The 24,767-nt window shown below is 40.8% G+C and overlaps 1 protein-coding gene across 4 annotated transcripts in view; it reads left to right on the top strand.

Annotated features, from left to right (window-relative positions):
• Window positions 1–20,049: 20,049 nt before the first annotated feature.
• Window positions 20,050–24,767, top strand: part of ARHGAP5 (Rho GTPase activating protein 5) — a 63,959-nt gene continuing 59,241 nt past the window's right edge. Inside the window, exon 1 of one of the 4 annotated variants that reach the window (XM_060175213.1) lies at window positions 20,050–20,188. The gene's annotated coding sequence lies outside the window, so the exon portion shown is untranslated. Of the gene's footprint in view, window positions 20,189–20,414; window positions 20,561–20,624; window positions 20,954–24,767 lie in introns of those variants that run through there. The other 3 variants (XM_060175212.1, XM_007516828.3, XM_060175211.1) reach the window with 3 other exon arrangements.

Genomic DNA, 24,767 nt, shown 5'->3' with positions numbered 1-24,767 from the left:
TTATTTAGTGATAGGGTTAACTTTGGAAAGTCCCTTTGATAGGGTTTGGGGTATAATACCCAGCATCTTGTATATAGCTGTGTTGTCGGTTGCTTCTGTTCTCCCTGGTCTAGGCTTTTGGGAGAGACAACATATCAAAGACAGCCTATGTGTTAAAAAGACTCAGTCTGTGTTTTAAGAAGTTCTAGACATAACATCAGTTTTTCGCCTCTCATATTAATTAAATAGTGGTTTATATGTTTACACTTTAATAGGATTGTACAAAAACGCCACTCCCACCACCAAAAGACTGTGTCCCATCCCCACCACCCACCCCCGCTCCCCCACCCCCTGCCGTGCCAGGAAGCCCAATGGGCACCCTCCCCTTCACCACAGGGTTTTTACATTGGTGCCCTGCTCTCGATTTAATCAGATCCTGCTTTTAGTTTCCCTTTCTGTTCTTCTTTCTCAACTTCTGTTGATGAGTGGGGACATCCCATATTCATCTTTATCTTTCTGACTTAGCTGACTTAACATAATTCCTTCTAGCTCTGTCCAAGATAGGTCAGATAAAGTGGGCTCATTGTTCTTAATAGCTGCATAGTATTCCATTGTGTATATGTACCACAGCTTTCTCAGCCACTCATCTGATGTTGGGCATCTGGGTTCCTTCCAGGTTTTAGCTATTATGAATTGTGCTGCTATGAACATAGATGTACACACATCTTTTTGATTGGGCATTATGGAATCCTTGGGGTATATCCCCAGGAGAGGAATTACTGGGTCATATGGAAGGTCTATTTCTAGCCTTGTGAGAGTTCTCCAGACTGCTCTCCAGAGAGGCTGGACCAATTTACATTCCCACCAGCAGTGCAGAAGGGTTCCTCTGTCCCCACAGTCTCTCCAACATTTGTTGCTGCTGTCCTTTTTGATGTATGCCATTCTCACAGGACTGAGGTGGTATCTCAATGTTGTCTTTATTTGCATCTCTCTGACAATCAGTGACCTGGAACAGTTTTTCATATGTTTGTTAGCCTTTTGGATCTCCTCTGAAGTGACTGTCTTGTTCATATCCTCTGCCCATTTTTGGATGGGGTCATTTGCTTTTTTGGTGCTAAGTTTGCTGAGTTCTCTGTATATTTTGGTGATTAGTCTCTTGTCTGATGTTTGACATGTGAAGATCTTCTCCCATTCTGTGAGGGGTCTCTTTGTGTGATAGTTTCTTTGGCTGTGCAGAAGCTTTTCAAATTTGATGTAATCCCATTGGTTTGTTTCTGCTTTAGTCTTCCTTGCAATTGGGATTGTTTCATCAAAGATGTCCTTGAGGTGTAGGTGGAAAAGTGCTCCACCAATGTTTTCCTCTAAGTATTTGATAGTTTCCGGTCTGACATCCAGGTCTTTGATCCATTTGGAGTTGATTTTTGTTTCTGGTGAGATAAGGTGGTTCAGTTTCATTCTTCTGCGTGTTATAACCCAGTTTTCCCAGCACCATTTATTGAAGAGAGCCTCCTTCTTCCATTTAATACTTTGGGCCCTTATCAAAGATTAGATGCCCATAGGTGTGGGGGTCCTTTCTAATTCTTAAATCTCTGTGGCACATGATTTTTTGGGGCCAAGAAGTTGCTTTGTACTGCAAAGTATTAAAACACACGGCAGTGTTTCAAGGTTTCAAGTAAAGAGTTCTTTAAAAAATGCTTATAAACTGTATTCCCTTGACTTAAAAGAGTAAACTCATTTTCAAAAATACTTACTGAAAAATGGATCGAGGACCATGAAGGAAGTTAATTGTAGTTACTTTTTACTGAACTGAAGTGCCTCAAAAATCCTGTTCAAGGCTCATGGTATTAAGACAGATATCCCTGTTGTCATGGATCTGGGAGCATATAGCTTACTACTTAATAGTTCTTCATGTAGATTTTTAACAGAATGAGTGTACTCTTTCTACAACAAAATCAAATATGATAACTGACAAGAAGCTCCCCTGTTTAAGCTAGAAAGAAAGCAGACTGGTTGTAAGAATATTTTAGAAAAGGGTGGGGGTAGATAGCATAATGGTTATGCAAACAGATTCTCATGCCTAAGGCTCCAAAGTGCAGGTTCAATCCCTTGCACTACTATAAACCAAAGCTGAGAAGTGCTCTTATAAAATTAATTAATTAATTAATTTAAAATAATGCTTTAGAAGAGGGAAATATTTTATTCAATGACTTTGAATAATTTATAACATCTTTCAAATTAGGGGAAAAGTAGTATTGTAAGCAAGCAAAACTGTACATTGTTGACAGGAATGTAAAATGGTACAACCAGTTTGGAAAATGCTTGGCATTTTCTTGTAAGGTTAAATATAAATTTTACAAGTGGGTTGTTGGAAATGTCATCATGCATTTTTTTTGCTTAGAAAAATATATCATTAAAAAAAGAAAAATATGTCATGACTTTTCCAACAATCCAATATATGGCCACTGAATTTTTCCTATAGGCATCCACCCAAGAAATATATCCACATAAGTGTTTGTTTGTTTGTTTATTTTTACCAGAGCACTGTTTAGCTCTAGATTATGGTGGTGCAGGGGGAATTGAACCTAGGGCTTTGAAGTCTTAGGCATGAGTGTCTCTTTTCATAACCATTATGCTATTTATCTCCCATACAAGCATCTGTATGCACTCACATAGCAACATTATTCACAATAGCCAGAAAGTGGAAACTATCTAAATGTTAACCCAACTGTTTAAGAGATAAATATGAAAGTAATATCATTATGCATAATGGAATACTGTTCAGCAAAGCAAAGAAAAAGAATTACTAACACATACATAAAGCCTAAATTCACTTCAAAATGTTATGCTAAGTAAAAAAAAAATCCAGTTGCCTAAGACTACATATTGTATTATTGCATTTCTGCTTTTTATCTATAACAGGCAAGTTCATTTAGACAGATTAGTAGTTTTCTGGGCTAAAGATGGGAATAGTATAAATGATAAATGACAGAAGGAAGAAAACACATGGATAAGACCATGAGCAGCCTGAATAAATTACTAAACTAGATTGTGGAGACCCAGGATGGGCTACGGAATGCTCTGGAATGTATGTCAGGAAGGAGCACATCGATGAATATATTATAAGAGTATAAAGAACTGTGGGATTAGAAATTAGAAGAAGCTTCTTTGTTTTTCTTCAAATAGGGAAGGATGAGGTAAGAGCTCCAGACAAAAACCAACAGGGAAGCTAAGAATAACAGGTTTATCCTGGGTATGGTTGTAGGCTTGGGTCAGTATTAAGTGTGAACCAGGGAAAGATGAAGCCTGGTCTATAAGCAAGCCCTACAAAATAATTCTGAATGAGATGCTAGAATGGAAGAGGGATAGATGTGGAGACATCAGTTTAGAGAGATTCAATGATTTCTAAAGGTAAAACTTCAGGTCTCCTGACTCACTCAGTGATCTTTAAACTAGTGATGAATGTGTGCCCCAATATTACTTTTTTTTTGAATTTTCAAAATTGGCTATAAAGATATATGATAAAGTTACATGGGTTACTATTTATAAAATCTATTGTTAACAATATATAGTAACTATACACAATGTGTGTATTATGTATGAGTAATATAATTCACTCCGCACACATTTCTGTTTCATTGGTTTCTTCAATTAGTAAGGACACTGGTCACAATAAGACAATGCTCTACCAAACCTTGTATAACTATTATCAAAAAAACATATAATTTATCTCAGTATTGAAATTTATAATTGAATTCACAGTGTCATTTGAAGTAGAATGAGGAATGTTTCCTTTGCAGTAATAAACTTACAAAGACTTTTTGAAATTTATTTATTTATTTATTTATTTATTTATTTATGAGAAAGATAAGAGAGACAGAAAGAACCAAACATCACACTGGCACACATGCTGCCAAGGATTGAACTCGGATCTCATGTTTGAGAGTCTAATGCCTTATCTACTGCACAGTCTCCTGAACTACCCAGTATTCCTTTGTACAGTTGTAAGGCCATTTTTTTATTTTTATTTATAGAAAGGAAACACTGTCAAAAACCATAGGATAAGAGGGGTACAAGTCCACACAATTCTCACCACCAGAACTCTGTGTCCCATCCCCTCTTCTGATAGCTTTCCTATTCTTTATCCCTCTGGGAGTATGGACCCAGGGTCATTATGGGGTGCAAAAGGTAGAAGGTCTGGCTTCTGTAATTGCTACTGTGCTGAACATGGGCATTGGCAGGTCAATCCATACTCCCAGCCTGTCTTTCTCGTTCCCTAGTGGGACGGGGTTCTGGGAAAGCAGGGCTCCAGGACACATTGGTGGGGTCGTGTGCCCAGGGAAGTTCGGTTGGCTTTATATTAGCATCTGAAAAAAAGAGTTAACATATAAAGCCAAGCAAATTGTTGACTAATCATGAACCTAAAGGCTGGAAAGTTTAATATGAAGAGTTGGGGGGTCTCTGTTTTGTAGATAGTTAGTAGTCCTATTTTAGTTATATTCCAAAGAGCCCATGACTATACTAGTGTTTTATTTATTTATTTATTTTTCCTGAGCCTGACATCTGATATGCAAGTGGATCTAAGTTATTGTCTGGGAAGATGATGTCATGGCTGGAAAAAGGACTAGAAAGCTGTGTAAGGCCATTTTTATCTTTTTTTTTTTTAGCCATAAAAATTTTATTAGTAATTTAAGATTGATTTGCAAAATTATAAGATAACAGGGGTATAATTCCACACTTTTCTCACCACCAGAGTTCTGTGCCCCTATTTCCTCTACTGGGAACTGCAGTAGTTCTCACAAAATTGACTATTATTACCATCTATCTGTATTTAAATACCATCTACCATATATCTAAATATATTTGCCCATTTTTACCTATGGTCCTGCAAGTCCATTTTTATCTTTACTTTAAACTTGTAGTTTAAAGTGAATTAGGCTATACCTAATGGAGAATATAACTGGAGGTTCCTGGGCAGACAACCTCACCAATATGTCCTGGAACCTCACCTCCCCAGTGCCCTACCCCACTAGGGAAAGATAGAAATAGGTTGGGGGTATGGATCAACCTGTCAACACCCATGTCCAGCAGCGTAGCAATTACAAAAGCCAGACCTTCCACACTCTGCTCCCCATAAGGATCTTTGGTCCATATTCCCAGATGGATAAAGAATAGGAAAGCTTCCAGTGGAGTGGGTGGGATACAGAACTCTGGTGATGGGAACTGTATGTAATTGTACCCCTCTTATCCCACAACCTTGTCAATCATTATTAAATCATTTTTTTAAATATATATATAATGGAAGAGGAACACTACAAGTTAAATGCTGTGACTTAGAAGAGCATCCCTCAGTTCCTTGTTGTGACAGGAGCCAAGGAAAGCCCAAGTGTCAGCAAGTCAGAGGCAAAAATATACAAAGAGAACATACTTTATTAAAAACCTATGATTCAAAGGGAAATATCAGAGTATCAGTTTTATCAACATTATGGAAACTACTGACAATTCCTGTTTTTTAAACAGTCAATATATGGAAACAGTATAACTTTATTAGGCTAGGCAATGGTAATGGAAAGCTTACATTAGAAACCAGGAGTCGAGCAGATCGCTTTCTCTACTCTCCTCTCCTCTCCTCTCCTGGATCAACTAGGAATACCAAAGGAGACCACCCGGGACCGAAACAAGACAGGACTAGAATGACCACAGGAACCCAGTAAATCACCGGTGAGTACAAACACGTGTGGCTGGTGACAGAGAGGAGAGAGGAGCCTAAGGAGAGATTAAGTGACTGCTAACAGTTCAGCAGTTTATCAGTTGAGACACCACCTCCAATCTGCTCCACCAACAAGGGGACAGCAGAAGGGAGGAGAGGACTCCCCAGAGATTCAACGAAGTGCAACTCTGAGTCTCCATTGCTACTGCCCTCAGAATCTGGAGCAGCGACAGGGAGGGACACCAGGGGACAGAGATCTAACCAGGAAACTCAGGAGAAGACCTATACCTCCATGGCATAGCTGAGGGGCTGTGAAAGTCTCTTTGCATAACCACTGGATTATCTCTGCCACACCCTGCTTTATCTCTTGGTCAGGAGTCAGTGATTAAGCTAAGAAGCCTATTGATAGTTTAAAAGCCCTCAGGCTCCCATAGCCTACAGGGAAGAAAAAAAAAGAGGCTTTTAAACCACTGAGCTCCAACTCAGGGATTGAAACAACTGTTAATTTCCACCACTGTAAACCCTTTAATTAACTTACTTAGACACAAGTCAATCCAGGCAATAGTGATCAATAATTTGAAAAGTACTGATAAAGGGAACTCATAACATAATATATAACATGGTTAAAACAACAAGAAAAAATATTGGAGAATCGAACCAGGACAAGAGTCCAGCTAAAAGTCCTCCAGAGGGTGAAGCACAAAATAACGAGTTCAACATCCAAACATTAGCTAAGGAAATAATAACAGGAGTGAGTAAAGAACTTGAAAAAATTGTAAACAGAAATACAGGAACAACAAATGAGAATATGGAAGAAAATACTATTTATCTCATGGTTATTAGAGAGCTGAAAGCTGAAATTGCTGAGCTAAGAATGCAACTAGCTAAACAAGCTAAAACAGTATCAGAGCAAGGCAACAAAATAGATGAACTCCAGAAAACAGTAGAGGGAAGAGAGAATAGAATCTATGAGGCTGAAGACAGAATTAGCAAGATTGAGGATGAATTAGAGACAACTAAAAAAGAAGTAAGAGATCTCAAACAGAGATTAAGAGATGCTGAAAACAACAACAGAGTCTTATGGGATGACTTCAAAAGAAACAATATATGCATTATTGGCATACCAGAGGAAGAAAGACAAGGAGAGGAAGAAAGTATTTGCCAGGCCATAATAGCTGAAAATTTCTCTAGTCTAGACAACATCAAAGACATAAAGATTCAACAAGTCCAGAGGGTCCCAAACAGAATTAACCCAGACCTAAAGACACCAAGACATATCATACTTAGAATGGAAAGCAATAAGGATAAAGAAAGCATCCTGAAGGCTGCAAGAGAAAAACAAAGAGTCACCTACAAAGGAAAACCCATAAGATTAGCAGCAGACTTCTGCATACAAACACTACAGGCCAGAAGAGAATGGCAAGATATCTATCGAGTGCTCAATGAGAAAGGCTTTCAGCCAAGAATACTATATCCTGCTAGACTGTCATTCAGACTAGATGGAAGCATCAAAACCTTCTCAGACAAGCAACAGTTGAAGGAAGCAACCATCACCAAGCCTGCCCTGAAAGAAGTTCTGAAAGGTCTCCTATAAACAAGCAGACCACCACAAATAGGACATATATCAAAACACTGTAAAATTCTACAAGAATGGCGTTAAAATATCTTCAATCCTTTGATATCAATAAATGTCAATGGCCTGAATTCACCTATTAAAAGACATAGAGTAGGAAGATGGATCAGAAAACACAACCCAACAATATGCTGTCTACAGGAAACCCACCTAACTCAACAAGACAAACACAGACTTAAAGTGAAAGGATGGAAAACTATCATACAAGCCAATGGCCCTCAAAAAGGGCAGGAACAGCTATTCTCATATCTGACAAGATAGACTTTAAAATAGATAAGATTAAAAAAGATAGGAATGGACACTACTTAATGCTCAGAGGATCAGTCAATCAAGAGGACTTAACAATTATTAACATCTATGCACCCAATGAGAAGCAATCTAAATATATCAAACTTCTACTGAAAGAGCTACAGCAATATATTAACAGCAACACAATCATAGTAGGGGACTTCAACATCCCACTCTCTCAACTTGACAGATCATCCAAGCAGAAAATCAATAAAGACATAAGGGAGCTAAATGAAGAGATAGATAAACTAGAACTATTGGACATTTTCAGAGTCATTCATCCCAAGAAACTGGAATACACATTTTACTCAAATCCACATGGGTCATTCTCAAGGATAGACCATATGTTAGGCCACAAAGACAGCATCAGCCAATTCAAGAGCACTGAAATCATCCCAAGCATCTTCTCAGACCACAGTGGAACTAAACTAACACTTAACAATCAACAAAAGATTAGTAACAGTCCCAAAATGTGGAAGCTCAACAGTACACTTCTTAACAACTTCTGGGTCAAAGAGGAAATCAAGGAAGAAATCAAAATGTTTCGAGAGTTCAATGAAAATGAAGACACAAGCTATCAAAATATTTGGGACACAGCTAAAGCAGTCCTAAGAGGGAAGTTCATAGCTATACAAGCACACATTAGGAAACAAGAAAAAGCACAAATAAACAGCCTGATTTCACAGCTTAAAGACCTAGAAGAAGAACAACAAAAAGCAGACAGGGACACAACTAAAAAAGAAAACTACAGACCAATATCTCTGATGAACACAGATGCAAAAATATTGAACAAAATTCTAGCCAACCGGATACAGCAGTATATCAAAAATGTTGTCCATCATGACCAAGTGGGGTTTATCCCAGGCATGCAAGGTTGGTTTAACATACGTAAATCAATCAATGTGATCCATCACATCAACAAAAGCAAGACCAAAAATCACATGGTCATATCAATAGATGCAGAGAAAGCCTTTGACAAAATACAACATCTCTTTATGATCAAAACACTACAAAAACATGGGAATAGATGGAAAATTCCTGAAGATAGTGGAGTCTATATATAGCAAACCTTCAGCCAACATCATACTCAATGGTGAAAAACTGGAAGCATTTCCACTCAGATCAGGTACTAGACAGGGCTGCCCACTATCACCATTACTATTCAACATAGTGTTGGAAGTTCTTGCCATAGCAATCAGGCAGGAGCAAGGAATTCAAGGGATACAGATTGGAAGAGAAGAAGTCAAACTCTCCTTATTTGCAGATGACATGATAGTATACATGGAAAAACCTAAGGAATCCAGCAAGAAGCTTTTGGAAATCATCAGGCAATACAGTAAGGTGTCAGGCTACAAAATTAACATTCAAAAGTCAGTGGCATTCCTCTATGCAAACAGTAAGTTAGAAGAAATTGAAATCCAGAAATCAATTCCTTTTACTATAGCAACAAAAACAATAAAATATCTAGGAGTAAATCTAACCAAGGAAGTGAAAGACTTGTATACTGAAAATTATGAGTCACTACTCAAAGAAATTGAAAAAGACACAAAGAAGTGGAAAGATATTCCATGTTCTTGGGTTGGAAGAATTAACATCATCAAAATGAATATATTACCCAGAGCCATCTACAAATTTAATGCTATTCCCATCAAGATCCCAAGCACATTTTTTAGGAGACTAGAACAAATGCTACAAATGTTTATCTGGAACCAGAAAAGACCTAGAATTGCCAAAATAATCTTGAGAAAAAAGAACAGAACTGGAGGCATCACACTCCCAGATCTCAAACTGTATTATAGGGCCATTGTCATCAAAACTGCTTGGTACTGGAACATGAATAGACACACTGACCAGTGGAATAGAACTTAGAGCCCAGAAATGAGACCCCACACCTATGGACATCTAATCTTTGACAAAGGGGCCCAGACTATTACATGGGGAAAGCAGAGTCTCTTCAACAAATGGTGTTGGAAACAATGGGTTGAAACATGCAGAAGAATGAAACTGAATCACTGTATTTCACCAAATACAAAAGTAAATTCCAAGTGGATCAAGGACTTGGATGTTAGACCACAAACTATCAGCTATTTAGAGGAAAATATTGGCAGAACTCTTTTCCTCATAAATTTTAAAGACATTGTCAATGAAACAAATCCAATTACAAAGAAGACTAAAGCAAGTATAAACCTATGGGACTACATCAAATTAGAAAGCTTCTTCAGAGCAAAAGAAACCACTTCCCAAACTAAGAGACCCCTCACAGAATGGGAGAAGATCTTTACATGTCATACATCAGACAAGAGTTTAATAACCAACATATATAAAGAGCTTGCCAGACTCAACAACAAGATAACAAATAACCCTATCCAAAAATGGGGGGAGGACTTGGACAGAATATTCATCACAGAAGAGATCCAAAAGGCCAAGAAACACATGAAAAAATGCTCCAATTCTCTGATTGTCAGAGAAATGCAAATCAAGACAACAATGAGCTATCACTTCACTCCTGTGAGAATGTGATACATCAGAAAAGGTAACAGCAGCAAATGCTGGAGAGGGTGTGGGATCAAAGGAACCCTCCTGCACTGCTGGTGGGAATGTCAATTGGTCCAACATCTGTGGAGAACAGTCTGGAGAACTCTCAGAATGCTAGAAATGGACCTACCCTATGACCCTGCAATTCCTCTCCTGGGGATATATCCTAAGGAACCCAACACATCCATCCAAAAAGATCTGTGTACACATATGTTCTTGGCAGCACAATCTGTAATAGCCAAAACCTGGAAGCAACCCAGGTGTCCAACAACAGATGAGTGGCTGAGCAAGTTGTGGTCTATATACACAATGGAATACTACTCAGCTGTAAAAAATGGTGACTTCATCGTTTTCAGCCGATCTTGGATGGACCTTGAAAAAATCATGTTGAGTGAAATAAGTCAGAAACAGAAGGATGAATATGGGATGATCTCACTCTAAGGCAGAAGTTGAAAAACAAGATCAGAAAAGAAAACACAAGTAGAACCCGAAATGGAATTGGTGTATTGCACCGAAGTAAAAGACTCTGGGGTGGGTGGGTGGGGAGAATACAGATCCATGAAGGATGACAGAGGACCTAGTGGGGGTTGTATTGTTAAATGGGAAACTGGGGAATGTTATGCATGTACAAACTATTGTATTTACTGTTGAATGTAATACATTAATTCCTCAATAAAGAAATTAAAATTTAAATAAATAAATAAAAAAGAAACCAGGAGTCACTAAACTATTATGATACATATATGATTTTGACTGATATGTCTTAGTTTCTAATAAATTTTTTAAAAGTCATCAATGGCAGTATAATAGTATTGTGGTAATAATACATTTGCCAATAATAATAATAATAATAATAATAATAATAATACATTTGCCTAGACCATTTTATTCCATTACATCAGCTTCTGATGGAACCAAGCAATGCCCATGGTGGTTTGTTGAAGGCTCAAAGGACAAAGAAGAAGGAAAAGAAGATAGAGAAATAAAAAGTAAAAAAAGAAAGGAAGAAGCATGAGTGAGAGTGGGAAACAGATAAGAGAAAATAGATACATATAAGGCAGTTCAACTGCTTCACAATATTTTATCTTAACTTGCTTTATAAATGGGCTCTCAATTTGCAACATCACTATAATCTATATTCAAATCATTTTTCCCTTTTGTTGCCCTTGTTATTGTTATTATTGTTGTTATTGCTGTCATTGTTGCTGGATAGGACAGAGAGAAATCTAGAGAGGAAGGGAATAGAGAGGGGGAGAGACAGACACTTACAGACCTGCTTTACCACTTGTGAAGTGGCCCTCTCCCCTCCCCCCTTCCCACCCCCGCAGGTGGGGAGCAGGGAGCTCAAACGGAGATCCTTATGCTGGTCCTTGCGTTTTGCGCCACGTGTGCCCTTAACCCGCTGCCCTTACTGCCCGACCCCCTATTCAAATTATTTTTAAAATATTTTTATTTATTTATTTATTGTTGGCTAGAGACTGAGAGAAACTGAGAAGAGAGACGGAGGTAGAGAGGGAAAGGGCCACCTGTAGTCCTCACCACTTGTGAAGCTTCCCCCCCTGCAAGTGGGGACCAGGCACTTGAACCTGGGACCTTGTTCTCTGTAATATCTGAACTTAACCAGATGCACCATCACTTGGCCCCTCAAATTATCTTTTTTTTTTTTTTTTTTTTAATATTTTTTTTATTGTTAACTCTGCAATTTGGTTAACAATTCACTGTAAAGTAGAATAGGCACTGCTCTGCAGGCTTACATTTTTCTTTTTTTTTTAAATTTTATTTATTTTTATTTATTTATTCCCTTTTGTTGCCCTTGTTGTTGTTATTATTGTTGTTGTCGTTGTTGGATAGGACAGAGAGAAATGGAGAGAGGAGGGGAAGACAGAGAGGAGGAGAGAAAGATAGACACCTGCAGACCTGCTTCACCTCCTGTGAAGCGACTCCCCGGCAGGTGGGGAGCCAGGGTTCGAACCGGGATCCTTATGCCGGTCCTTGTGCTTTGCGCCACCTGCGCTTAACCCGCTGCGCTACAGCCCCCGACTCCCAAATTATCTTTTGTTATTATCTTTATTTATTGGAGATAGCCAGAAACCTAGAGCGAGGGGGTGATAAAGAGAGAGAGAGACAAGAGAGTCACATGCAACATTGCTTCATTATTTGCAAAGCTTTCCTCCTGCAGGTGGGTACTGGGGGTTCGAACCCGCAACCTTGAGCATTGTCACATGTGCGCTCAACCAGGTGCGCCACCACACCGTCCCCCCTCAAATTATTTTTAATTGAATGAATTTTAAAATTAATTTTTAAAGGACATTGGCTTATAACATTATAAAAACTCTAGTTATACAGCATTATAAATCAACATCTGTATATACTACATCATGCTCACCACCAAAAGCTTAGTTTCCACCAATCACCAAACAATAGCAAGTTTTTAATTATGTAAGAAATAGTCTGGGTGGGTGGGTGGGAGGGGAGAATACAGGTCCATGAAAGATGATGAATGACATAGTGGGGGTTGTATTGTTAAATGGGAATCTGGGGAATGTTATGCATGTACAAACTATTGTATTTACTGTTGAATGTAAAACATTAATTCCCCAATAAAGAAATAAATTATTTTAAAAAATGTATATTGTATTGTATATGACAGCCTTGTAAACTAACCCTAACTACACCTCAATGAAAATAAACAAGATATACTAAAAAAAAAAAAAAAAAGAAAAAAGAAAAAAGAAATAGTCTGTTGGGGGTCGGGCGGAAACGCAGTGGGTTAAGCGCACATGGCGCCTAAGCAAGGACCTGCCTAAGGATCCCAATTTGAGCCCCTGGCTCCCCACCTGCAGGGGAGTCTCTTCATAGGTGGTGAAGCAGGCCTTCAGGTGTCTTTCTCTCCCCCTCTCTGTCTTCCCCTCCTCTCTCCATTTCTTTCTGTCCTATCCAACAACGACGACATCAATAACAACAACAATAATAACTACAACAACAATAAAACAACAAGGGCAACTAAAGGAGGGGAAAGCAAGATTTTAAAAAATAGTCTGTTTATTGTAAAAAGTTAGAAACTGTTGGTCGGGTGGTAGCGCAGCGGGTTAAGCACATAGCGTGAAGGGCAAGGACTGTCTTAAGGATTCTGGTTGGAGCCCCTGGTTCCCCTCTGCAGGGGGAAGTTGCTTCACAAGCAGTGAAGCAGGTCTGCCAGTGTCTTTCTTTTCACTTCTCTGTCTTCCCTTCCTCTCTCCATTTCTCTCTGTCCTATCCAACAACAATGACATTAATAACAATAACAATAAAAACCACAAAAGTGATAAAACAACCAGGGCAAAAAGGGGGGGGGGGGATATCCTCTAGGAGCAGTGGATTCGTGGTGCAGGCACCTAGCCCCAGCAGTAACACTGGAGGCAAAAAAAAAAAAAAAGTTAGAAACTACAGAAAAGAAAAAGGATATAAAACCTGATTATAATCCCATACTCTAGACCACAATTCTATTTATTTATTTTTTGATAGAAATTGACAGGAGATGGGGAGGGATAAATGGAGGGAGGGAAGGTGGGGGAGGGGGTTGGAGAGAGAGAGAGAGAGAGCACGCTACATTATTGCTTTATCAGTTGGCAAAGCTTTCCCCTGTAGATGAGGACCAGGGACTTGAACCTGTGTCCTTGTGCATTGTAATATGTGTGTTCTACCAGGTGTACCACTTCTGGGCTTCCTCAAAATTCTAATGATATGTAGATCAATCAATTATCTTGTCTTATTTTCTCCTTTTTTTTGTTTGATACAAACAGAGAGGCATAGAGAGTGAGGGGAAGAGAGAAAGAGAGACACCTACAGCACTGCTCCACCACTCATGAAGCTTTCCTCCATACAGGGTGGGGACAAGGAACTTTAATCCAGTTTCTTGCACTTGGTAATGTGTGTGTTGTATTGAGTGCACCACAGCCCAGTACCTTTTCATCTTGTTTTCATTTTTTTTTAATATTTATTTTATTTATTTATTCCCTTTTGTTGCCCTTGTTGTTTTATTGTTGTAGTTATTATTGTTGTTGTTGTTGGATAGGACAGAGAGAAATGGTTCGAACTGGGATCCTTATGCCGGTCCTTGTGCTTTGCGCCACCTGCGCTTAACCCACTGTGCTACAGCCCGACTCCCTCATCTTGTTTTCAAAACCTTATCTTTTTATAAATATAAAGACATAGTATCTTTATTTATTTTTTTAAGAATTAAAAAATTTTTTTTAATATTATTATTTAGCTATTATTGTTGCTGTTAGTGATATCGTTGTTGTTGGACAGGACAGAGAGAAATGGAGAGAGGAGGGAAGACAGAGAGGGGGAGAGAAAGATAGACACCTGCAGACCTGCTTCACCACCTGTGAAGCGACTCCCCTGCAGGTGGGGAGCCAGGGGCTCGAACCAGGATCCTTAAGCCTGTCCTTGCGCTTTGCGCCACATGTGCTTAACCCGCTGCACCACTGCCCGACTCCCAGTATCTTTATTTAAAGCCCGACTTTTTTCACCAACATTATAATGCATAGTTTCTACTTCAATAAACATCGTTTAAACTTATTTGACTCAATTTAAATTTAATTTTGTAAGAATTTGGCTTGTAAAAGACATCTGGACTTTTAATGAATTTTTGATACGTTATTTTACATTTTAAAAATAAATGTAAAATCTCAAAATTTCTAATGTGTATATATTTTTTGGGGGGGTGAGGCAAGAAGAACAGAAGATAGCTTATGTATATTCCTGTGGGAACCAAAGCTAGAAACAAATGATGTGTCTAGGAGAACTCTGTTTTGGCCTGTGCTGAAAAGAGAAGGGAAGGCTATTTGAAGAAGATAGTATTATTCTGTACATGTGATAGGTGTATAAGAAAGAGTACCTATGTCCATCCAGAATTTCTGTGTAACTTGAGAAACTTTTTGAAGAAAATGCAAAAGCATAGACTAGCAAAGTAAACATGTACCATCCACTCAGCTTGTAATAGTAGGGTAAAATGACGAAATTTTAAGTGTGAAGTGACTAGCCACCATAATACTGATTTCAGAAACTCATGCTGCACCAGTTCTTTAGAATGTTCTCTGATGTTCCAGATCCACCATTGCATGTTGCCATTGCATGTTTACCTACTCAAGTGATGTTATAATTGTGGAGAAATATGAAAAGTGATTAGGAAGGACAACTAACTCAACTTTTACAGGCTAATTCAGCAGTTTAAAAGTAATTTGTATTTTCCAAAGTGATTATATCAGTTGGCACTTCACTAATATATATCTATCTTCTGTTAGTAATAAATTCACAAAACAAGGAGTGTTTCATACTATTATTATTGAACATTCTTTGAGTATACTTGTTATTGTATTGGGCCACACATTCACTTGTGATTTCTTGCTATAGAGACTTACAGTCTAAATTTGGTCTAAAGGAGAGTGGGAATAGAAGATACTCACAAAAGTTATGCATTATGGTAAGTCAAGCAATACAAGCTGGTATTTCCCATTGTAACAATTCTCAAATGATAGTAGTTAACAATCTCAGAGAGGCTTTGGTTAGCAATCTTTGGAACAATATATATTTTTTAACTTTATGAGATTAACCTGTAGGAGCTGATTAAATTCAAGCTTTGATCTTTCATAAAAACTCAATGGAGGGTCCAGATGGCTCAACAATACCTTCTTTTGTGAGAGAAAATACCTTGAAGATTTTTGTCTAATTAAAGAATTTGTACTGGTGGGATCTAAATGAATTGTTATTTCTTCAAAAGGACTCTTCATTACCAAAAAAATAAAAACTTTTAAACACTAATTATTAAAATAGTATGTCCTAGAACCAGAGAGACATGAGCATGACATTTTGAAGCTAGATTCTGATGCCATCTTTAGGATTCCAGTCTGAAAGTATAATTCTGGAAAATCACCAGAACAAGGCTTTGTGAAACAAAATGCCAGGAAGGCCGATGCATTACTTTCCTCCTGTTTCAATCCTATGTTCACAATTACCTTTATTCTTGTCAAAATATTTTCTATGGTAACAGCCAAAACATAATTAATACCTTCTTCAAGCTGAAAATATGATTGGTGGCCATAAAACAAATTTGGAGAAAGCCTTTTCAGCACCTTAACTCAGCAAATGACTACTGTGATTATTGGTATCTTGATTTTTATTTTTTTTATAATGCTCCATCTCACTCTGACCTCCCTTCTCCTAAAAGTTATAACTATGACTTCAGGAGAAAATGAGTAGTCTAGGCATAAGGTGGCTGTTAAGTCAGAGTTGTTGGTGGTAGAAATTATTCTGAAGTTCAGGAGGAAATAAGTAAACAGTCTTTCAGTGCTTTGGTTAGTATTTATTTTTCTCCAGCTTCTTTGTATGTTATGTCTATAATCAAGGTAATACTCTGAGGTAGTTTGTTCTCCAAAAACCTATCTTCTTTCAGGCAAAAATCATGATCAATTTTGTTATGAGTAGAATGTCTCTTTATTTACTTGTTCAGATGTTCTCTATAGAGACTATGAAAGTCAAAGAAATTATGATCATAGATTCCAGCAGGGGGTGTAGGTGCTTATAAAGGGTATGAAGCTAAATCATATCAAACATATGAATAGTGTGGTGTTACTACTCATGGTAAAAGCCAGTATTATGATAACATATTTTTATGGCTGTCATTCTTCTTATCCAAAAAAGATGCATACTAATACTTTAATAGGGTGTGTTAAAGAACTAAACATTTATGGAGAATGATATTCAAATTAAAAACCTAAAATCCATCACTGAAATCTTATTCTATTAACTTTTTTGAAAGTAAGTGAACAGAGACTGGTTGGTGGTACACCTAGTTGGGCACATATGTTACAATACATAAGGGCCCAGGTTCAAGCCCCCAATCTCCACCTGCAGTAGGGGGAGGGGGGAAGCTTTACAACTGATGAAGCAGTGCTGCAGGTGTCTCACTGTTTCTCACCCACTCTACCTCCCCCTTCCTTCTCCATTTCTGGTTGTCTCTATCCAGTAAATTAAAAAATAAAGGTAATATGTGGTCTGGGAGGTGGTGCAGTGGTAAAGCTTTAGACTCTCAAGCATGAGGTCCTGAGTTTGATCCCTGGCAGCACACGTGCCAGAGTGACTGACATCTGGTTCTTTCTCTCTCCTCCTATCTTTCTCATAAATAAATAGAATCTTTAAAATAATTATTTAAAAAATAAATAAATAAAGGTAATAAACAAGAAATCAAAGTAAATTAACAAAGCTTTGGGTGATTTTAATTATGTAGTACATCAGAACAAGTGCTTGATTTTTTTTTTTTCTTTTTGATTTTATGTAAGAGTCATTGGTCTAACAGGACAAGGTAGCACTCCATTTCTACTTACCTGTATGTTTGTACATAAAAATTCATTTTCTCAAAAATTTTCCCTTGTGGTTGTGGATACTAGGTATTTAAAGTTACTTCTCTGAAGGCATAGCTCTTAAATTTAAAATGCATAATTTTATTTTTAATTGAGTTTTTTCTATTTTTATTGCCTTTAATTTATAATAGTCAAGTATTTTCTACCATATAAATTTGGCTTACAATTTCTATTTTTATTAGTATAGAAAAGTTGTATTGAGACAAACAAGTGACACAAAATGATAAAAGCTGATGAACTCACTTGTAGTGTAAGTTGCTCTGAACTATGAGTAGCAATAAGAACGCAAAGTTCTAAAGTTCCAGATCTGTTAAATAAGACAGTTGTGAACATTATAATTTGAAACTATGGCTTTTTTGTTTGTTATATTTTCTGGAGACTTCATTATGAGAACATAAGATTTTAAGTCTTTTTCCTCCCATAACATGTTCTGTTTTAAAGGAAGCAATAATATGAAGAAGGTGAAGACTGTACCTTCATTTTATTGTTTGCCTTAAATGTCCTAATGTGACTTTAGTTTATATTGATACATGTCCATGGTTATGAAATTTCTAACCTGCCCCCCCCCCCATTACTTAGGCTTTATTGCTCTGAACTGACTTTTTCAGATAGAAAGACAGACATAGGTCACAGCACCAAAGCTTCTCCCAGTGGAGGCCAGGTCTTACACACACACACACACACACACACACACACACACACACACAACTGGCAGAAGATCTCAGCAGTACTGGAAATAAAAATGTTGATGTATCTTTAGAATAGACTCCCTCTAGTACCCATTCACTCAAGTTACAAGTTTAAGGACTTTCAGTACAAGTGTCAAGGAATGTATTTAAACGTATGAACTTGTCAACAGACAAGTACATACAGTATGCCTACTGATTACAGTATACTTTGATCCTGTGACCCCCTCCTCTAATCCCCTAACTATTCATCTCCTTTTTTCCCCTCTCCCTTCTTATTTACTTTCAAATTTTCTTTTGCATCCTTTCCTGACAATGTTTGTAACTGAAATAAAAAGTACTTACAGATCTTACTTAATTTGGTACCATTCAGATACAGAGGAGTAGCTGGAGAAATTTAATCATGCCCTCCACCCCAAATTAGGGAGTGAGACTGAGAAATTAGTTTGTTCTGTTAAGTTTACCTTTCAAAAATAGGGAAGTAGAAGGGCAGGGATGTGAAACAAACTAACAGATCTTGCTGGAATATTTTGACATTATTTACTGACAAATATTTTCTAACAGATTTTAAACCAAAGGGCCTTCTTTCTTTCTTTAGTGACAGACAGTAAATGTACTTACGTGTGGCAGCAGCTGCATCATTATAACTAAAAACCAGCTTTGACTATCTTCAGTACCTTATGTAACATACGAAATAGACTAACTTGAATTTAAAAGACTTTGATAGGCTCACTTTTGCCAATAAATATTTTCCATGGTAGAAAATACAACTTCCCTCAAAAAGAAATTCTCCTCCACTTTTTTTTTTTTTGGTTTTAATTATTAACTTCTTACTTGGGTAGGTTGGCAAAATAGCTCCCTAGCAGCTGCTTTGCCATGTGTGTAACCCAGGTTGGAACCCAGCCACCACCATCACACTGGAGGAAGCTTCAGAGCTGTGGCTCTCTCTATATATGAAAAAGGCAGCCCAGGGCAGTGAAGCCCCCAGCGACAGAAACAACAACAGAAGAACGAACCCGGCTAGATTTATGTTTTTATTCATTCTTTTGTCTGCTGGCAACTATCTCAAGACTTTGTGTAAGGCAGATTCTGACGACCTTGGGAAAGTCACAAGTCCTCTGGTAAATCAGTGGTTTCTACAGCCCTTGACCTTCTTCCCTATTTAACGCCAATGCCCAGATAAGGATCACACAGAAAAACCTAGTAATAGCCCCCCCCCCAACTTGTGAGCTTTCTATAAGTCTAAGAAAAAGAAAGGGGGTGGCAATGGGGGGGAGCAATTCAAGGCGGCATAGTAAAAGCCGGGGGGGGGGGCTGTGGTTTCTAAAGTTGGGCAGGTAGTGGTGTGAATAGGGATTTCTTGGGGCCAACCTAAAACCCGCCTCAAATCTTAACATCTCGTTCAACTTGCACAAAAACGAACTGAGACAGGGCCTTCCTCCGACCCTGTGCCATGTGGGCAGGAAAAGGGATTCTCGCGCCCGTGGAGTTTCGCCTTCGGGGTGAGTGTGGCACTGGGTTCCGGGCGGGTGGCGCCTGCACTCGGCGAGCGGGTCCCAGACGGAGCCCCGCGCACAGCCTGCAGCCGCCGCCAGCGAGTCCCCGCGAAGCAGCCGGGGCGCAGCGGCCCCTCCCTGGAATTCTTGATGCTCAGAGGCCTGGGGCGGGGTGAGGGGCGGGGGGCGGCGAGCATTTTCTGGAGGATTATTCACTGCCCAGGCGAGGCTTCGGTGCGGCCGACACGACATCGGGTTCCCTTGCAGTATTGTGGTTTGCTCTCCGCGCCCGACCGAAACCGGAACAGAAGGGAAGGGAGAAGGCAGGGAGGTGCGGCCACAACCGCGGTCTGGGCTGCACCGTACGCAGCTTCCAACGTGTGGGAGGATGGCACGCAGGAGAAGAATACCGAGCAAGGGGAAAGCCGAGGAGAAATACGCCAATGGGGAAAAGGGAAAAGGTGAGAAGGAATGGAGTAGGAGAGGGAACCAATGGTGGGAGAGGCGGAGGAAGCAGGGGGAGGGGCAGAAGCCAATGGGGGAGCCGAGACGCCAGCGAGGACGCGGCCCAGCGCGCCATCCCCCCCTCCCGCTCCAGCGCTCGCGCCTTCCCAGGCTCCCGGGAGACGAGGGCAGAGGCGGGGCCGAGGCTGGCGCGCGGCGCGGGAGGCGTCGCGAGGTGAGGGGTGGGGGCGGGGGGCTGTGGGGAGGGTGGCGCGGGTGCGCGCGCCCCGTCGAGGCTGCGCCGCCACTCCGCCCCCGGCCGGGTGTGTGGCTGCGCGCGCGCGCGCGCGCGTGCGTTTCTGGCGGTGCGCGCCGGGAGTGATGCTGAGGTAAAGTTCGGGAGAGAGGGAGCGATCCGTCAGCGCGAGGGAGCCCGAGTGGCCGCCATTACTGAGCCCGGCGCGGCGGCGGGCGCAGGGGAAGGGGGGAGGGACGGGGCCGCCGCGGGTGGCGGGGAGGGAGGGTGGTTACCCCGCTGCGGGGGCCGCCGTGGGGCTGAAGGTTTCGGGGCGTGTGTGTCGGAGAGGGCGGGGGGAGGTGGCCGTGCGGACGCGGCTCTCGGTGAGCGCGCCGGGGCAGAGAGGCTAGCCGAGAGTGGCGGAGGCGGCGGCGGGAGCGCTCCCCAGGAATGTCGCTGCCGCTGCCGCCGCCACCGCCACCGCCACCGCCAGCGCCGCGACCGCTGCCGTTGAGGAGGAGACGGAGGAGACCGGCGGTTTTAGGTAGGACCTCGCGACCCCGGCCCCGCGGGACCTGCCCGCCCCTCCCCTCCCCGCCACGGACCCTCCGGCCGCCGCCGCCGCCGGTTGTAACCAGTTGAAGGGGCTGGGGCCCCGCGGCCGCGGAGGGGAACCCGGCGCCGCGCTCCGTCCTCGCAGGCCGGGCGGGGGACCCGCTGGACACGGGCGGCGTGAAGGGCAGAGAGGCCGCGGGGAGGGGGCGCTTTCTCCACAGGTGAAGGGCCCGGGTCGGCGGAGGCCTGGCGGGGCCGGGGTGGGCGCCGGTCGGCCGGCCCCACTTGCCCGGGTCTCGGGTGTGCGCGGGGAGGGGAGGTGGGGTGTCTGCGGGCCCGGCTGCGGCCGCTAACGAGTTCCACCTGGAACGGGGGGCGAGGGCCGGGGGGCGGGGGGCGGGCGCGGAGCCGCGGCACTGCGGTCTGGGCGGCCAGCTTGCGCCCTTCCCGGCCATCGGCCCTTTCACTTTTCTCTCCTCTCTCTCCCCCGCCCCCACTCGCTCCTCCCGGGGTTCTCGCCACCCGTCTCCCATCTGCTGCCCCAAAGTCGGCGGTAGGGCGTGCGGGAAGTTGCATGGCACCAAGTCTTCTCGGTTGCCCGCGGCCGGGTGAGAGGGAGTTGTCGGTAGAGCAACGTCCAGATCGCCCGTGGCCACTGAAGAAAAGTATCGGGGTGGGGTGGGGGTGGGGTGGGGTGGGGGTGGGGAGCCTCGGGAGCGCGCGCGCACTTCTGCACAGAAACGCTCCCGCACACCCGCCCTCGGCGGCCGCCGGGCTGGGGACGCGAGTGAGGTGTAGCCGGGGCTGGAGGGAAGGAAGGTGCCCGGCAAGTGGAGGCGAACTCGGGGGGCGAGAGTGAATTCCGAGAAAGTTGGAGGGGAGACGGCTGTCCTTGTAAACGTTGGGTGGAAATCGCATGTGGGGCCCACTGCTTAATAAAATGGGAATGGAAATACTTGGAAATCGAGAGCAAGATAGGCAGGCGTACAGTACCGATGGTGTGTGCGCGCGTTTTTAAGTTTCAGTTCCCATCGATAATTTGCTTTTTCCTTTGTGGTAGGTCATACACGTTCCCCTTTTATTATTACTGCTACTAATGCTTAGGTGTCAAAACTGAAATGTGAAGGTGTGCTGACGGGTCTTTGCTTATACTGCCTTCTACAGGTGTTGGGCGGGGGTGGGGGGGGTGCCAGCTCCACTTAAATTCGAAGCCAGTTCTGAATTTTAGTAGTACATTCCGTATGTTTTTTTTTTTTTTTCCCGTATCTCCATTTTAAAATGATTGCTTAAACAGAAATCCCACCTAGATTCAGCTGTTTAGGAAAATATCTGGTTATGTGAGAGGATGTATTAGTAAAATGGGTCTGGAAATGTTTTCCTGTCCATTTCAGTATGAATTTAGGGTTTTTAGATGTACATACTGACCATTTGGGTAAGCTAAGAATTTTCACACTAATGCTTTGCTTCCGCTTTATAGTGCTTTCTCAGTTTTTGATTCATCAGATTTTTAAAAATTGATCCACACTTCTTATATGTTAGGCTATAAAATTTGCATCGACCCTGGAAATTTTTTTAAATATATTTTTTATTATTTTTATTTATTGGATAGAGACAGCCAGAAATTAAGAGGGAAGAGGGTGACAGAGTGGGAGAGAGACAAGGAGACACCTGCAGCCCAGCTTCATTACTCAGGAAGCTTTCCCCCTACAGGTGGACACCAGGGCCTCAAACCTGGGTCCTTGCACATTGTAATACGTGCGCTCAACCAGGTATGCCACCACCTGGCCCCATAAGATTTATTTTTTATTATCTATTCCCTTTTGTTGACCTTGTTTTATTGTTGTAGTTATTGATATCATCATTGTTGGATAGGACAGAGGGAAATGGAGAGAGGAGGGGAAAACAGAAGGGGAGAGAAAGATAGACACCTGCAGACCTGTGAAGCGACCCCCCCCTGCAGGTGGGGAGCCAGGGGCTCGAACCAGGATCCTTACCCTGGTCCTTGTGCTTTGCGCCACCTGCGCTTAACCTGCTGTGCTACTGTCCCAGAGTCTTACGGTTTTGTTTTTTTGTTTTTTTTTTTACCAGATCACTGCTCAGCTCTAGTTTATGGTGGTGCAGGGGATTGAACCTGGGACTTTGGAGCCTCAGGCATGAGAGTCTTCTTTGCATAACCATTATGCTATCTACGCCTGCCCGACCCTGGAAATTTTTATTTTTGCTTTTTTACACCAAAACACTGGTGGGGCAGGTGATTGAACCAAGAATCCTCAGCCATGAGAGTCTGTTTGCATAACCATATACTATCTCCCTCACCCTGACTCTAGAATACTACCATAACCTACTGGGTTGAAAGAATGGCTATGCCTGTTTTTAACTTTCAGGAAATAACACTAATGATCTAATTGAGTTAGAACCAAATTTACATAATGCAGATGAATAAATGACAACCTATTTTTGTGGTCATGTTTAGGAAAAGATGTTTAACCCAGGTTAGCATATATTTTATCATTCTTTGTTTATTGATTATAAAATCTATAGGGAATGGGGTTGGTTATCCTAAGGAAGGATTACAACAGAATTCTGATAATAAAATTAATCTCTCATTCATTTTATTAATTTAGAAAATAATTTTCAAAAATAGTATCTTAATTTGGTCACCTAGTATTTGCCCTAGATGGTTGAAATCATATGCCTTTCCTCATCTCCCCTTATTTTTTCTGTTTGAGAGACAGGTTTAGTAATCTATAGAATTTAGAGAAAGTAAATTAACATGATCTTGAAAGTTAAGATTTTTAAGGAATAAAATACTGTACATCTCCCCCCCCTTTTTGGAAATAGAGTTGTAGTACATTTTAGAGTAATAGTTTTGTTGCACATACTTTTCAAGTTGAAAAATGCCTAGTGAAGGCTGGTAAACTTACTTCTTGGAGAAAATAGTTATATATAACTTTTTCAACATGAACAGAATTGAAGTGTTGCCTTCAATGTTTGCTTCTTAAATATAAAAGAATGTAGTAGAAATTCCATTGGTAACTACATGACTTCAGTTCTCATTGGTATTATTTTTAAAATAGTTCATTTGGGCTGTAAGAGCCATAGTATTTTTTTTCTTTCCACACCAAGGAGGTATGTAGATATTTCATTTGATTCAAGAAACATTGTATAGATTTCTGTTTTAATAATATCTATTTTCTTTCTTAAAAGATATTTTAAATTACACCAAGGAAATTTGATTTTTAAAAGAATTATGAAGAAACTTACAAAGTGATCCATCATTTGTTGTCTTGGATTGTTGGTCATTTTATAAACTAGGAAGAGCCATACTATAAATTAAGAAACATAGTTCAATGTTAAAGATTGTAGTATGAACTTAGATTGATTTTCAAACTGTTTCTTGGCTCCTTCATTGATTCCCCCTGGCGCGCCCCCCCCTCCCATGTTTTGAGACTTCCTCTGATAGCTATCCCACACTTCCAAACCAGGATAGCTTTTATTTGCTAGCTTTGGTCTTTTGATGAAATATCAGAATGGAGATGCAAGAAAAGTAAACCCAAACCTAGGCTGATTAAGGGAAAAAAATAAATACGTATACTCACTCATATATAAGAGAATGATTAGAAGAAAATAAATTTACATTTTTTGGGTTGGGGGAAGCTTCTAATTTGTTATAAATACTAAGAAGTGAAAAAAAAAAGAGACTATTTTTGTCTGGGTCTCTATAAATCCTTTACAAAAGAAACATTTGGATTTGGATGTTGTAATTCCAAATGGAAGTTTAAGTGTAAGAAAGTAGACAGGGA

This window comes from Erinaceus europaeus, chromosome 16 (genome assembly GCF_950295315.1).
Source record: "Erinaceus europaeus chromosome 16, mEriEur2.1, whole genome shotgun sequence".
Lineage (NCBI taxonomy): Eukaryota > Metazoa > Chordata > Mammalia > Eulipotyphla > Erinaceidae > Erinaceus > Erinaceus europaeus.
This window is presented reverse-complemented; position numbering and strand designations above follow the sequence as displayed.